This window comes from Delphinapterus leucas, chromosome 20 (genome assembly GCF_059928025.1).
Source record: "Delphinapterus leucas isolate spDelLeu-1000000601 "Yukka" chromosome 20, BTC_Dleu_Yukka2, whole genome shotgun sequence".
Taxonomy (NCBI): domain Eukaryota; kingdom Metazoa; phylum Chordata; class Mammalia; order Artiodactyla; family Monodontidae; genus Delphinapterus; species Delphinapterus leucas.
This window is the reverse complement of record NC_143148.1, coordinates 33,712,924-33,726,670: the sequence shown is the minus strand read 5'-3', so window position 1 is coordinate 33,726,670 and position 13,747 is coordinate 33,712,924. Positions and strand designations below refer to the sequence as shown.

General features: G+C 55.5%; 1 protein-coding gene across 5 annotated transcripts in view; it reads right to left on the bottom strand.

The window, feature by feature from the left end:
* Positions 1-6,322, bottom strand: part of ADGRG1 (adhesion G protein-coupled receptor G1) — a 40,446-nt gene extending 34,124 nt beyond the window's left edge. For 2 of the 5 annotated variants that reach the window (XM_089903141.1, XM_089903146.1), the window contains exon 1: positions 5,995-6,322. The gene's annotated coding sequence lies outside the window, so the exon portion shown is untranslated. Of the gene's footprint in view, positions 1-1,664; positions 1,769-5,872; positions 5,959-5,994 lie in introns of those variants that run through there. The other 3 variants (XM_089903142.1, XM_030761661.2, XM_089903144.1) reach the window with 3 other exon arrangements.
* Between the last annotated feature and the right edge of the window lie 7,425 nt (positions 6,323-13,747).

Genomic DNA, 13,747 nt, shown 5'->3' with positions numbered 1-13,747 from the left:
GGGTCAGTGGCGCCACTTTGCGGTTGGCACGGGCTTGCTGAGCTGGATGTCCAAGCAAGGGATGGAGAAGCCTGGAGCCAGCTGCCACTCTGGCCACCCTGGCCACCCAGGAAAGGCCTATGCGGTGGCCCGGCCGGGGCAGGAGTTGCTTGCCAAGCTCTGCCTGCCCTCTCACCATCAGGCTGCTCAGAGACCTGCTGTGTGCTGGGCACTGTGCTAGGCTCCAGGGGGTGGAGACAACCCTGGCTCACGTGGTGGTGACACCAGTCAGTTATCAGCACCGTAGAGCCCCAGAGGGTTCTGAGAGTCAGAGGAGAGAAACCAAATAAGTTATTATTAATTACAGCACTACCTCTTATTAGCCTCGATACATCTATGGGACTGATAACACGGGCTGTGTCCATAGGGTTCACTGTGTAAGACCTCTGCTCTCTGTGGATCCTTCTCACTGTATCCTCCCAACCCTGTAGGCTGGTCCCACTGGTATGTCAGAGACACAGCTGGTCTGTGGCTGGACCTCCAGACCTGTGGGCTCTAACCAAGCACCTACCAGGTGCCAGGCCCCTGCCAGGTTCATCACATTCGTCATCTCCTCTGCCTCTCAAGACAGCTGCTATCCTGCTCCACAGAAGAGGAAGGAGGCACAGAGAGGGCGAGGACCTTGCCCTCACCTTTCAGGGTCAGAGCCAGGGTTTGAACCAGGCTCGTCGGCCCTTGAGCCCCAGCTGGGTCTTGAAGAAGCGGTTTCAGTGAACAGAGACCAGCAGGAAGGGCATTCTGGGTAGAGGGAACGGCATCAACAGAGGGGGAGAGGTGGGACATGGGAGACATCCTTGGAAGGAAGTAGGATCTAATTAGGGGGCTAAGGGCAGATGGCAGATTCTGAAAGCATGGAGTTTGCCTTCGATGGTATTTCGTCAAAGTTGCTGAGAAGCACTCAGAATGGTCCACAGACCTACGGCATGACCAGAGAAGTTGTCAGAAATCCAGCATCTCAGGTGTGTCCCAGACCTGGTGAATCAGAATATGTATTTGAACAAGATCCCAGATGGTTCCAGCATTTGTTTTTTGCCACATCGCATGGCATGTGGGATCTCAGTTCCCCAACCAGGGATCGAACCAGTGTCCCCTGCAGTGGAAGCATGGACCACTGGACTGCCAGGGAAGTCCCCCAGCATTTGTTAAAGCAGGAGAAACTTTGGTCTACTCTAGGGGCTGTACCAGCAATGATGGGATGGGATGGGATATGGAGGGGAGGCCAGGACCCAGCGGGGGCACTGGAGAAGATGGAGGTGGGTGGGAGGCTAGGGGGGAGACTTTGGTCCAAGAAACCAGAAGCAGGGCTAGGACCTCTTCTCACATGTGAGAGGGGATAAGATGTCAGAAACTGCCCTCAAGTATGTGGGGGGATGGGACGGGGTACAGATCTGGAAGACAGGCACAGTGGAATGGGGGTACCCTTGTGACATATTGGGGAACCCTCCAAAAGGCAACTGGAAACACATCGCTAGGACTCAAGGGTGAAGGGCTGGGGTCTCCCAAGCCCAGGGAAGGTCATAGACATTACTGGCTGGTGACGGTGACCAGAGATGGGGTGGAGAGTGCAGAAAGTTGCAGAAAGGTCTTCATTTGAAGGGATGGAGGAGAGGGGGTAATGCTACCACCTGGAGGTTGGTTCAGACTCTGGGCTCAGGCCAACGGGCTTCTGCTCCTGGCTCTGCCAGCCGGGGTGACTCAGGCAGCATCTCTCTAGCCATCCGCTGTCTCACTGTCAAGTGGGGATAATAACAGCACCACCAATAGTAAAAATGAGGCCACGTACGTAAAGCTCATGGCCTAGCCCTGGCACAAATGCGTGCTCTGATGTATTGTGAGGGCTTTGCTGTTCAGAGCAGCCTGAGAAGGAGACAGAGAGGGGGCTGCCAGGGAGGTGGGAGGGCATGTGTTCCCCAGGACAGGAGGGAGGACGGGACATCCGTGGTGGCCACTGTGACAGAGGCTCGGGCAAGTGGGAGGACACAGCAGGGCTTCTTCCTGGAGGCCTCACCCTTTTCCATCTCTAACTCTCCAGCCTGGGCAGCCTTGCAACCAGTGAACAGCTGTGCCCACCTGCAGGAAGAGTCATGGGCAACCACTGCCTGTGTGTAGGTGGGTTTTCATTGGACAAGAGCTGTTCGAGTTCAGGCTTCTCCCTTGCAAGCTGAGTGGCCTTGTAAATCACTGAGCACCATGCCTGGCACACAGTAGGTGCTCAACAAATGTTGGCCAATGTCATGATTATCATCAAGTCAACACAAATGTCAAAGGCCCAGCACTCTGCCATTGACAAAGCCCTTTCATGGCCAGTGTCTCCTCTACAAACTGTGATGACTGATCCCACTTAACAGAGAGGGAAACCGAGGCACAGAGACAGAATTTTCCCAAAGCCTCACAGCACATCAGCAGCAGAGCCAGGATTCGAACCCTTGTCTTGTGACCCAGACTACGTGCTTTGTGGCCAATGCTCCCAGCCACCTCCCAGTACATTCCCGTGGGAAAGCCTCCTGGCCGCAGGCGCGGGGGCAGCCGCAGTCCCATGATAACACCATCACAGCCGTCCCAGGGCCCGGGGGATGGCAATGCCCATGTGACTCAGCTGCCCTCACAAAGGGAACTGTGTGCCCAGTGCCTCAGGCCTGCCGCCCTTACCCACCACCCATCCCCCAGCTGCAGAAGGAGCGGGGAGCCTGACATATCCAAGACGCAGGGAGAATTAGAGGCACCATCAGCCAACAGGACAAGTCTAATGGAGATTCAAGCCCAGGCTTGGGGTGCAGGAGGCTGGTGCCAGCCCCGGTGATGGAATGAAGGGCCAGGCAAGCAGAAGGGCAGAGACGGCCCAGGTCCAAGCCGGTTTTCTGAGGCCTTATTTGGAGCTCCAAGGACAGACTCTACCCCATTGGCTCTCTCGGGGGTGGAGTCCAGGCAGGTGTCCCACCCACGTTTACCTGCATCAGGTTTCAAAAGTACTGGGGCTTGTGGTCTGGGCTCCTGTCCCCAGCACTGACCTCTCTCCACCCCTTCCCCCTGAAGGCTTCAGACTCAGAGCCCATGCACCACTGTTGAGCTCTTACTGTGTACAACGCAAGTGACTTGCATTTTCTCCCATGATCCTGCCCAGGAAGCCTTGCCTCTTTTGCTGAAGGAAGAGACAGGCTCAGAGAGGGAGGGCACCCAGCCCAAGGTCACACAGGATCTGACTTCAAGGCTTCCTTCCTCCCCCAATACCCTCTTTCTGGTTCCAGTGACCACATGCCTACAAGAAGTGTCCTTGGACCTGCCCCAGACAGTCAGGCAGACAGACAGACATCCCCCAAACCCCACGGTCACCCTGTTCCTGCCCAGGAACATTATTCAGGGCCTTAGACAAAGTTCAGGTTGGCTGGGTCTCCAAGGGCCACCCCTGCTGACCTTTCCGGGAGGCGGGCATGGCTGGGTGCCCAGCTATCCAAGATAGAAGGTAGACAGGGTGGCCGCCTGCTCTTCCTAGGTATGATGGAATGTCTGACCTCAGCCCAGCCCCTCAAGTACGCTTGGCAGGAAGGTTGAATCCAGCCAGAACAGGCCACACTCCTGCCTCCCAGCCTTCAGAAGCCCCTGATCCCAGGGCAAGGGAAGGCCCACCAACGACAGGCCACAAGCCCTCTCCACAACCTCACTCCCATGCCACTGGCCTGGACCACCCTTACTGCAGGAAGCAGGCACAGAGCCAGGTACCCAGAGGCCTGGGTTCCTCAGGTGAGACCCTAACCATCTGTAAACATAGGGTGCCCCTTTGCAGCTCAGGGGATTGGAGCCCGTGGGCTGGGTGGTGCTTCACCACTCAGTCACTGGAGCTAAAAGTGCAGCCCTTCCTTGGGGTGTGACATCTGGGAGAACCACTCTTCCCAAGGGGACCCCTGGGGCTCTGCTCAGAGGCAGGTTTGCCTGGGGGAGACCCGGTGACTGGGTTTGGGAGGTTCCAAACTGCCCCTCATCACCCCACCCCCCCAGATTCCTCCCAGCATTGCCCCCAAAGTCCTTCAAACAGCACTGCATGGGACGTGGCATCAAACTGTCCAGATCTGAGCTTCTGAGCCTCAGTGTCCAAGGGTGTAAAATGGGGCCGGGCGGGCTTGTCTGCAGCCAGGGCCTCCGGGTAGTAACAGGTACTGTCATTATCCCAGGCTCTCTTTTCAATGCAGATGCCCCCCGTGGGAGGAGCAGAAGAGGCTTCTAACTCCTCCATAGGAGCCTCCCTTCCTGAACATAAGGGCCCAGACAGGCCATCCCAGCTGCCGCCGACATCTCCGTGGTTGTGCCCCTTCTGTCAGTGCCCCCCACCCCAGCCCTGGCCCTTGAGGTTTGGGTGGTAGCTGCTCAGACGCCCAAGACTTGGGCCAGGTGGCTCTGGTCAGGGGTGAGGCACCGCCACGCCCATGCCAAGGGAGGCAAATGAGGCCCAGAGAGGTTGAGCGACTACCGACCAGGTGGCACAGCACTGGGCAAAGATGGCAGGTCTTGTTTTGTCTTGGGGTGACAATGTGCCATCTCGCTTGAGTGTCACAGGCTTCCCAGGGCCCAGGCTCTCGACTCTGACGTCCCCATGTGTTCCACTGCCACTCCCGCCCCCCACTACCCACACACACATTCACTGGCGCCCGGCGCAGGAGACACACCTGGGAATCATAAAGAGGGCGCCTCAGTGTGCTCACCTGGCAACCGGGGCGGCCATCACTTCTCTTTTGGTGAAATAAAGAGTCGTGTGTGCTTTGTGGAAAGGCCAGCCTCGCCCCCAGAGACACCCCCAGCGCCTCTCAGAAGCACTGCTTCCCGCCTGTGCGTCTGGCCCGGCAGCCAGGGAGCGCCCCCGGGGTCTCCCCATAGGTGCTGGGGCGCAGATGGCTTAGGAGGCGTAATGGGGCAAGGATGACAGACACTCATTAGCAGCGGAGGCCTAAGCAACAGAGGGAACACGGGGGGCCCATTTTGCTACCGCAATGCCCCAGGGAGCCAAGTGGGTAGGGGCAGAGCTGGCCGGGCGCCAGCCCTCCGCCCCCACCCGCCCTAGCCACCCATCTCTGTCTGGCTGCCGAGTGGAGCCAGGAGCCTGGGTGTGTGGGGGCGGAGGTGGGGCTGGAAGGCTGCCGCTCCCGTCTTTGTTTTCAGACCTCTGCTCCCGCCACCTCGGTCCAGGTAGATAAGGAACCAGCCCAGAGACCGCAGACCTGGCTGAAGTTCCCACAGCGGGCACCGGCAGGGCCGGCCCTTTCCTCAGGACGGCTGCCCTCACCCTGGTGTGTCCTGGGCCGCCACCTAGGAGTCGCCTGACGGAGGCCTGGCCCGGGTCAGCAAGCGGCCATTTGGGGAACCGCTTGCCTTTCGCCTCCGGCCTCTGGCAGCCACGGCCGGGAGGGCCGCGCTGCGGGCTGGGGGAGCCGCGGAGAGGCGGAGGGACCCCGTGCTGGCCAGAGGGGCAGGTACAGCCCCAGGCCTGGGCCCTGTTCCCTTTCACCTGGGGAGGCCGCCCTCCTGCTCCTTGTCAAAAGCCAAACGACCTGCGCCACCAGCTCCCAAACCCGTTTTCCGTGGGACCCCTGGTGGAAACAGGCTCTGGGCTCCGGGGGCACGCCTCCCGCCTCCCTGTCCAAGCACCCACGTCTGCAGCCTCCCCTCAGCCCCCTCCCTTCGGCAGTCTCCTCATCCGAGCACAGGGAGCACAGCTCACACCCTGCGCCCTTCCCTGTGCCAACATAAGCACCACGTGAGCATGGCCGGCCCACAATCGGAGCGCCAAGGGGCGACCCCGCGACAGCCTGGGCCTCCACATCAGCGCAGAAGCCTGAGGCCTTACCGGGCCTCACACATGCCTTCAGGCGTGGAACGAAACCGGGGTTCGGCCAAGGTCGAGCGCGCCAGGCTGGGAGCCACACTCCCCCATCCTCTTCCTCCCTGGCCCGAACAGCAGCTTCTTACCTTCGGGTCTGGGCAGGCCCTGGCCGGACTCTGCCTGCGCCGCCTGTCCCGCTTCCACCTCCTCCCAGGGTTCACAGGCACCCGACCTGAGCTCGTCCGGGCCTTGCGGCCCCAGGTGTGGCTCCGCCTGCCCGTGTTGCCCGATTTCCGGTGGCCTCACAGCTCCCGCCTCCCTCTCTCATTCCTGCGTTTCCCTGCAGGAGCGGACATGGCCCCTTGGGTGCTGCATGCCCCAAACCCTCACCTCAGCCCTTAATGGGCTTTCAGCACCCCTACCCAGGGACCCCTGGGCTGCTGGCCCAGCGTGGCCCCCGAAAGAGCTCTGAGTGCCCCCACCCAGGGCTGGTGGGCGTGGCTGCCCCACCGCCATATACAATCACCAACTCTGCGAGCTTCCGCCTGCCTCCTCCGTGCTCAGGCCCCACCTAAAGCCTGGCCCCAGACTCACCTGCCTGCAAGATAAACAAGCCAGCAACCAGCATCTACTTAGAGGCAGGAGGCGAGGGTGGAGTGTGGGGGTGTGATGGGGACCGGGGGGCACGGTCCCTGCTGTCAGAATGTTGAGCTGACACAGACGAAGGGAGGGGGCAAGAATGGAAGCTTCTTCCTTGGCAGGGATTGGGGGCAGCTGCTCCAGGTATCCCGGGGTGCAGAGGGGAGTGGTCCAGGGAGGCTCTGCTTCACGCACGACGTCCCCACGGAGCCTCTGAGTACACCCTTCCCAGCCTCCTCCTGGACCACTCGCCCCCCCAGCCCTGCCTGCCCAGCCCCTGCATCACCCTTGAGGCCTCAGCCAAGACCAGTAGTTCTCCTGGGGAGCTTTTCAAAGTTCTCACTCCAGGTACCCATTCCCCTAGGTGGCTCTGATTCCCTCCCCCACCACCAGTACCCATAGTATTAAGAACTGAGCCACCCGTTCTTCCAAGAAGCCATCCAGGCAGTTGTTGATTCATTTGGCAAAGCCTGTACCAGGAGCCACTGTGGGCCGGCCCCAGGCTAGGCACTGAGGTACATAATTGCAACCTTGAGAGCCTTCCCTCGCCTCCCCTGCCAACACACACCGTGTCTCCCACAGTCCCCTGGGTTCCCCCTCACCTGGGCCCATCCCCTAGTGTGAGAGTCATTTCTTTCCTAGCCTGTGTGCCCTGCCAGATCATCAAAGCCACGCCCCAGCCCAGGGCCTGGTGTGGAGAAATTCTGGGTGACTGGTGGGTGAAGGAGAAAATGTGGGGAGAAGGAATGGATGATGGATGGACAGAAGGCTGGACAGGTGGATAGATTCAGCCATGCATTTAGAGAGTGCCTATTGAGGGCCTACTGTGTACCAGGCACTGTTCTAGGCACTGGGGACACAGCAGCAAACAAAACACAAAAATCTCTGCCCTCTTAGAGCTGCAGGAGACAGATAATAAATTAAATAAGGAAATAAATATGAAATATATCCAGTGGTAAGAACTATGGAGCAAAACAAAGCAAGGGAGGCAGAGAGAAGGATGGAGGAGAGAGGGTTGGTTTAGATTTTCTTGGAGAAGGTGACACTTGACACAGACTGGATGTGACAAGGGAGGTAGACTTTGCGATGTCTGGAGGGAGAGCATTCCAGGTAGCAGGAACAGCACGTGCAAAGGCCCTGTGGTAGGTGGCTGCTTGGTGTGTTTAAGGAAAAAAGAGGATCCGGGCATGGCTGAATGAAGGGGTCGAGGTAAAGAGGAGCCCAGGGAGTTGAAGGAAGGATGGATGTACAGATGGACAGATGGGAACAAGGGTGGTGGATCTGGATCTGATGAAGTGTGGTAGAGCTCCAGCCCCCTGAGGGAGGGTTTGCCTCTTGGCCACAGCTCAGACTCATTTCTGGAGGCTAGCCCAGATCCCACTGCGGTTCCTTGTCCCCAGATCACCTCCCCAGTTCACCTGGGGAAATTTCCAACTGCTGATACGGCCTCTGCTCTGCCCATGGGCATGGGTGCCTGCTCCGCTCAGCAGGAAGCTGTGCCCCTACCCCCATGGCTGAGCACAGATGCGGGCACCAGGAGAGAAGTGGGGTGTCAGAGAGAAACAGGCCTTTAGGAAGAGGGCCAGACCCCTGAAACCCTGGAGTTTCCCCAGTGTCCTGAGAGCTGTGCCCATGGCCCCAGAGATGACACCCACCCCAGTAAGGACACCAAGGGAGTCCCACTGACTTCCTGTATACCCACTGGTGACTCCCCCACTCCTGACACCCACACTCCATCCCCCCACCCTATGCCACTCTGCCCCCAGGGCCCTGGCTAGTTATGTAATCACCAGGCTCTGTCAGGTGAGCAGGAGGGGCTGGGGCTGCAGCCCTGGGCTGGGCCCTCATTCACTGGGTGCACTTGGGGAGGTTGCTTAACCTCTGTGCCTCAGGTCATCTATGAAATGAAACCACATGCCTTCGCCCTTCTTGTTTTCCAGAGGCCAAGAGAGGAAAAGGGATAGATGGGTCAGGAAAGTGCCCTGGGAAAGACACCTGTCAGAGCAGGTGTCTGAGGAGCATTTGTGGGGCTGGGGGCTTGGTCTCTAGGAGCCCCCATCCAGGACCTGTGGATTATCCCATCAACTCCTCGCTACACCCTATGAGGCAGGAGCCACTTTTTAATGTGAGTTTTACAGATAAAGGCGGGGTTGGGGTGGGGGGAGTGTTAAGTAACACATCTGAGGTCATAGCCAGGCAGTCTGATCCAGGACTGGGGCCCTTTATCTGACCCTGGGCGAGCCCAGCCTCCCTCTGCTCCCCCCACCCCCACTCACAGGGGAGCCTCAGGACATGCAGACCCTTTCCTTTAAGGGGGAAGTGTGGAGGGGTGTGAAGGGCCCCAGCTGTGACCTCCCATGCTCTAGCAGGACCTCAGGCTCGGTTTCCAAGCTCCCTCTGAGAGCTAGTGCTGCCCACAACGGAGAGAGTGAGCTCCCCGTCCCCAGGGGAAACCAAGGAGGTGCTCAGCTGGAGTGTTGCAGAGAAGACACCTGCCACAACTGTGAGGAGGACTCAGTGGTCTCTAAAATCATTTTGTAATCACAGGTTAATTCATGTGGGCCATTTTTTACTAATTCATGTATTCATTCACTAAATTGATATTTGCAGAATAACTACTGGGTGCCAGGACCTTCTTCACATTTTTAAAAACAAACTGCCGGGCTTCCCTGGTGGCGCAGTGGTTGAGAGTCCGCCTGCTGATGCAGGGGACACGGGTTCGTGCCCCGGTCCAGAAGGATCCCACATGCCGCCGAGCGGCTGGGCCCGTGAGCCATGGCCGCTGAGCCTGCGCCTCCGGAGCCTGTGCTCCGCAACGGGAGAGGCCACAACAGGGAGAGGCCCGCGTACCGCAAACAAACAAACAAACAAACAAAAACAAACTGCCAACAGGGCAGGCAGCAGCGCTGTGATTGGGCGTCGGGCTCTAGAGCAGACTGCCTGGGTGAGGCATCCCAGTTCCACTTGCCTCCCTTAGCCTTGGTTTGCTTATCTGCAAAATGGGGGTGATAGCAGTATCAATCCATGAGGATTAAATGAGAAAATGCTGAGTGCTTCCAACAGTGGCTGGGACATGGTAAGTAAGGGCTAAGTCAATGTTTGCCATATCCAAATGCAGAGTGGAATTGAAGTTACTGACCTTATAAAGCCCCTTCTGGTCTTCACTGTGGCCTCTGTATTGAACGGAGTTGGCCTCTTCCTCCTTTTTGGCCACATCTGGAAGAAGGTGACCTCCCCGGCCAGATGTGGGTGTACAAGCCCACAGCCCTCACTGTGCTGGGATGGGCAGAGAGATAGCCAAGGGCATTACCTTGCTTCCCGTGAGGAGTTCATTCTCCACCATCTGCATCCTTGGTCACACACCTTCCAGGTTCTGTCTGTACCTGCTCATCCGTCTGCACACAGTCTGAGGATCAGGAGACCTGCTTCCAGTCCTGGGTCTGCCACTCACTGGTTCTGTGGCGCTGAACAGGTCAGGGCCCTTCTCTGAGCCTCAGTGTTCCCGTCTGTGTCATGGGAACAATAAGTGGACCCATGATGCAGTGTTTTCAAATGACTCACATGAGGAGACTTGGGGCAGGGAACCACTTTGCCAACCAAAAGACTCATTTCACCATCCCAGCAACTCTGACAAGTGTCTGTCCCCATTTTACAGATGAGACGAAGGGCAGAGAGAAAAATTTGATCATAGCCCACGTGTTTCTGTGGCATCAGGCCACATCTTTGGCATTCCATGACCCTGCAGAAGCTGTCCTTGTGTAGTCTCAGGGGTCCTCTCTGGGTTGACCCTGTGTCAAGGTGACTGAGTTCTAGGGCAACTGAGTCACCTTTTCCTGGGGTCCCGCCACATCTCCTCGGAGTCAGCACTCCCTGTGTAGCAACCAAACACAGGAAATGGGTACAAACCCGACGTCAAGACTGCAGGGGCAGGAGCTGTGGGCCTAGAACAGCTCATGCTGGGCCTGTGTCTGGGAGAAGCTTGGAGGGCATCTCATCACAGCCCCAGCGCGGCCCTGACCTGCCCATGGGTCTCTTATAGGAATCGGGTGTCCCTCGTCTCTCCTGATCTCCCACCCCATCTCTGCCCAGACAAATCCCACCCACCCGCCCCTATAACCCAGTTCAAATGCCCCCTCTTCCAAGAAACCCTCTTGGACTTATCCCATCCTTCCCTACGGGAAGTCAGCCTCTGAACCTCTGTTGGGAAGGGGGACGTTTTACCTCTGCTCCTCTTGAGTTCTTGTGGCTGGACTAATCATAAAATGGACACAAGACATTAATAGGAGAAACAGAAACAAAATTTAATTTGTGTGCAGGGAGATCTCAGAAATGGGACCAAGGGACTTCCCTGGCGGACCAGAGATTAAGACTCCATGCTTCCACTGCAGGGGGCGTGGGTTTGATCCCTGGTCGGGATACTAAGATCCCGCATGCCACACGGCGTGGCCAAAAAAAAAAATAAAAATGGGACCCAAGAAATGGCCAAAGCTGGCAGCTTTTATACTTTTTAGACAGAGAACCAATAAATTTGTGAGGAATTGACAGGATGAAGAAACTTAGGTTTGGGCACTTAATTCGTGAAGAATCTAAACAGAGTTTGGGCTTGGGGCAGTAAATTAGTAAAGAAGTAACAAGGTTTGTTTGTGCAGGCTTCTTGGCCCCAAATTCTCCCTCTCTGGCGATAAGGCTGTCCTTACTCCTCCAGATGCAGGAAGGGCACTTTTCACATGAGAGAATTGTTTCCTGCTTTTCAGGGGAACAGAGGAGAGTCAGAGCTTCCTTCTTGCATCGGCTGCTTCTCAAGCAACTTCAATTCAAAATAATCAATGTGCCATTGTGACGTATTGGGGGCAGCCTTCCCTGAGCCCCAACATCTCAAAAGTCCTGCAACACTTTATCTACAAGAATACTACCATCCAACTCTCCTGAGCACCTCCGTGCCAGGCCCCTTCCTTAAACTCTGCATGGACTGATTCATTTCATCCCCATAACGATCCTATGGAGGGGTGCTATTATTACAGACGAGGAGGCTGAGGCCCAAAGAGATTTAGTGACCTACCCCAGAACACATCGCCAGTAAGTGCCGAGCCAGCATTTGAACCCATATCTGTGTTGGACCATGATTTGTCTCTTTCAGGCAGCTTCTCAGTAAATGTATTTCATTCATTCATTCAACAAACATTTTCCAAGTGCCCACTAAGTGCCAGGCCTCACCCTGGGCTCTGTGGACATGAGACAGACACCACCCCTGCCCTCATGGAGTTTATAGCGTGATGGGGTGAGGAATTTTTAAAAAATCAATGATGTAATTAATGAATCAAGTAATTCAAGAAGTATGAAGAAAAATAATTACATAAAATGTAAGGGCACTGAAGAAAGCAAACCAAAAAACATAGGGGCAGAGATGGCATGCAACAGGGAACCTGCTTTAGCCAGGTAATCAGGGAAGGCTTCTTGGAGAAGGTGACATTTGTTACAAAGTCCTGATGGATGAGGAAGAGCCAGCCTTGGAAAGAGTGGGTCTGGGGCACAGTGTACCAGGCAGAAGGAACAGCATGTACAAAGGCTCAGAGTGGGAAATGAGCTCAGAGCGTTGGGGAAACAGGCAGCTGGTAAGCGTGGCTGGAGCACTGGGGCAAGAGAGATGAGGCCAAAGAGGAGGGCTGTGAAGACAGGGCGGGAGGTGCAATCTTGATCCCAGAGCAGTAGGAAGTCATGGGTGGACTTAAGCAGGGGGTGAGGGAATCGACTTACATTTCAAGGAGAGTAGCTGTAGGATTAGGCTCTGCCCTGCCCAGGTCAAGGCTATTGGTCAAGGCTGGGTCAAGGGTCCTAACAGAGGTAAGCAGGCACCAAGCAGGAACCCTGCAGAAGTCCCCCAGGGCAGAAAGTGGGGCAGCCTCCCAACCCATCCAGGAGGAAGACACTGACTCTGGTCCACCCACAGTAGCTGGTTCCCACAGAGCTGGAAGGCAGGCATCTGTCCATCCATCAGCAGTCTGTCTGTCCATTTACCCATCAGCCCTCTGCAGCCTTGGGTCCAGAGCTGGCCTCCTCTGCCCCTCACCAATAGCGAGCCCTGTGACCCCTGCAGTGGGAGCGTGGAAATCCATAACTGATATTTTCATTTACATCAACATTTAAGACAAAACTGAAATGACAAAGACATGTTGGAACTTCACTTGTTCATCAACGACATGAGCGATTTTTTGCTGGATCTGTTAATAGTCCTCGAATCCTGGAATTCTTGCTGACTCATAAAAGCTTTTGAATACACTGCTGAATGGGATAACAGTTTTCTGTTGTTTTGTGCTCTTCACGAGACAACAACCACAGCTGTGACACACTGGATTGAATGTGCCTTACTAACATTTTGCCCACTTCCTTGAGTCTATCTAGACAATCAACAAAATGATATATCAAGGCCTGATTTGTAGCATCTGCAGATTTCCGTGGTATAAATACTCCCACCATGGCCAGTTTCAAGATGCAAGCATTGAACGTGGAACCGGAGAAAAGATGTGCTGTGGCTCACTATTCTATAGCATTTCTACTGTACCAGTGTGATGGATGTCAAAAACCACAAGAACATAGATTGCTCACTTGCTGAGGCTGCCACGACTAAGTACCACAGACTGAGCAGCTTAAACAACAGAAATGTATTGTCTCACAGTTCTGGAAGCTGGAAGTCCAAGATCAAGGTGTCGACAGGGCTGGTTCCTTCTGATGGCTGTGAGAAGGGATCTGTTCTATGCCTTTCTCCTAGCTTCCAGTGGTTTACTGTCTATCTTTGGTGTTCCTTGGTTTGTGGAAGCATCACCCTGATCTCTGCCTTTATATGACATTCTCCCTGTGTGTGTCTGTGTCCAAATGTCTCCCTTTTATAAGAACACCAGTCATATTGGATTAGGGCCCACCCTAATGACCTCATATTAACTTGTTTCCCTCTGTAAAGACCCCCATCTCCAAATAAGATCACATTTTCAAGTACTGAAGGTTAGGATCCCAACATATGAATTGGGGGAAGGACACAATTCCACAAACCCATAACAATAGATAATGGCAAAATGTGGCATAATAATTAGAAAGTAGTATATTTTGAATATTTATTACTATTTTGATTATAATTTTAAGTTTATACAATTTAATTCTTAACAACAGCTGTGTTTCACAACGATTAACCAGCTCTTGTGAGCCAGTACGAATAGACTCCAATACACCAGTGGCCCTCACCTCCCTTCAGCCCTGTCCCAACTCCCC